Raw genomic sequence first — 2,694 nt, forward strand, 5'->3', positions numbered from 1 at the left:
CACTCCAGGAAGCCTCAGCCCAAAGGCACTCCGCTGCACTTCCATGGGCCAGGTGGTCTGCACTCAACAGGTTTCAGTGAAGCTTCCCAACTAAGAAAGCTGCGAAGAAAGGTCTGGTCATTGATTTCTGAAAATCAACCAATGAAAACCCTACAGATCACAATGCTTTGATACACAACGGATCAGGGAGATGGTGTAGGGCCCAGGTCCCCATGGCCCAGAGTAAGCTCCTGATGAGCAGAAATCATTGTTTCTATGCCAAGCACTTAACACAGTGCTTGGCATCTTGTGCTTCGCAGATATTTCAGAATAATTCCGTTTCCAGGTGAGCCTGTAGTCCTGGTTCTGCCATGTACTAGCTGTGTGGTCTGAGCCTTACAGAATGGGATGATGGACCTTGATGGGCAGTGACAAGCAATGTGGGGGAGTTTTTCCGGGGTGCATTTCAGGCTGAGGAAGGAGAATGTGGTGCAGTGTGGTGAAATGCGATGGCTCAATATGGCTCTTTCAGTCATACTCTTTGTAATGCTGCCATTCATGCTCTTTGTAATTCCCATCCATATCTGTACCCATTCCAAAGAAAGGTGACACAACAGGATGAGGGAATTATTGAACAATTTCATTAATATCACAGGCAAATAAAACGTTGCTGATGATAATTGACATAATTAAGACAAGGGCCAAAATCAAACCACCCTTGATTAGCGTGGGTCTTACATCCAAGGACAAGGCAGTAAAGGACACTCGGAGACACAAGACAAAAGGCTATGTGAAGACAACAGGAGGGACGCGAGTCATGCTGCCCAGAGTCAACGGATGTCAGAGACCACCAGAATGGGTGGAAACAAAGAAAAACACTCTTCCTGGAGACTTCAGGGAGCGTGATTGTGGGAGTTACGTAATCTTCTGTCAACTTGATAAATAGAGTGAAGGAGTGGAGTCTAGTCTGTCAAACAGAACACAGCCTGATGTGGGCATAGCCTTCTCATGAGGATTCTGGGAACTTTCTCTCTTCTTCCCTGAAGGCAGGATGCACTCTCTCTGCTTCATATTCGGGTTGACAAGCCACATGGAGCTACAGTGATGGAGCCAGAGCCTTAGAGCTGGAGGAGCCACCTGGAGACTCATGCCAGCACTGAGATTCTTCCACTGCCACTGAATCCACAAGACTTTCTGGCCACCAGCCTGTGATCTTCCTGCATTCAGCATCATTGCATATGCTGCGTAAGTCTAAAGAGGAATTTATGGACTAATATTGAACATATGTGCTAATATCAGACTTATGGACTTGATCTGGACTGAGCTGGGATGTTTTCTCAATATATAATTGATCATTGATATAAAGCTCTCTCTTACACATATGAGTGTCTCTGGATTTATTTCTCTAGTCAACCTGGTCTAACAAAATGGTACTGTAGACAACTTGAGTTTGGAATTCTAACAGCTGGAAGAGTGTCTGCTGTTAGGACAATTCATTTGTAATGAGTAGTTCATGACAGCCACCCTAGGAAATCACTACCAGTAGAGTGGACATTCGTGAAGAGCCATGCGGCAAGCTAGTAGAATAAACTAACAATATAAAACTCACTGCCATTGAGTCCATGCCAACTCACAGTGGAGTAGAACTGCCCCCATGGATTTTTGAGACTGTAAGTCTTTATGGTAGTAGGAAGTTTCGTCTTTTACCCCAAGGACCCACTGATGGTTTTGAAGTGCTGCCCTTGTGGTTTGCAGCCCAATGCATAACCTCTATGCCATCAGGGCTCCTCGAGGGGGTAGGCAGAGCCTAGGAATGCTCCCAGAACACATTGACCAAGACTAGAAAGGTAGAAAGTAAGAAAGAAGAATAAGCTACAGAAAATCACTTGAAAGGTCCTGATCTGTCAGGTGGGAATTCAAGGAGATAATTCAAAGAATATGAAGCCAAAAAAAATCCCATGGTCCTGTGGTTCATTCTTGTCTCGCAGTGACCCTGTAAACAGAGTGGAACTACCCCCATAGGGTTTCTAAGGCTGTAAATCTTTCATGGAAGTGACTGCCTCAACTATCTCCCATGGTGCACTTGGTGAGTTCAAACCGCTGACCTTTTAGTTAGCAGCCGAGTGCTCCAGTGCACCACAGAGACAGAAAATATGAGAGTGAGTCAAAAAGTACTGCTGAAAAATCATAGGAACCTTTGTTACATAAAAACATCAAATAGGAAGCTATTGTTTCGGACATATCCTCCATCTAAGTCAGTGGTTCTCAACCTTCCTAATGCTATGACTCTTTACTACAGTTCCTCATGTGGTGGTGACCCCCCAACTATAAAATTATTTTTGTTGCTACTTCATCGCTATCATTTTGCTACTGTTATGAATCGGGTGAGCCCTGTGAAAGGGTCATTCAACTCCCAAAGGGGTGTCGACCCACAGGTTGAGAACCGCGGATCTAGCGCTATACAGCTTTGAAGCCTGGGTTTCCATTTCTGTAGCCCTTCCCTGAAGAATTCTTCACTCTTTGATTCACACCTGTCAAGGGGGCATCTTTCTTTTCTTTTTTTTTTAAATAATGAAAGTTTAGTGTCACATATTCTTGAACATTTCTATTGTGTCACACAACAGACTTACAAATTTGACAAGCAAAATCTTACCAAACTCATTAAAATCTTTTTTAGGTAAAAGATAAAACCAATAGATACAGTAAATAAAGTTT

This window comes from Echinops telfairi, unplaced genomic scaffold (genome assembly GCF_000313985.2).
Source record: "Echinops telfairi isolate 266 unplaced genomic scaffold, ASM31398v2 ScPeMD7_2;HRSCAF=8, whole genome shotgun sequence".
Lineage (NCBI taxonomy): Eukaryota > Metazoa > Chordata > Mammalia > Afrosoricida > Tenrecidae > Echinops > Echinops telfairi.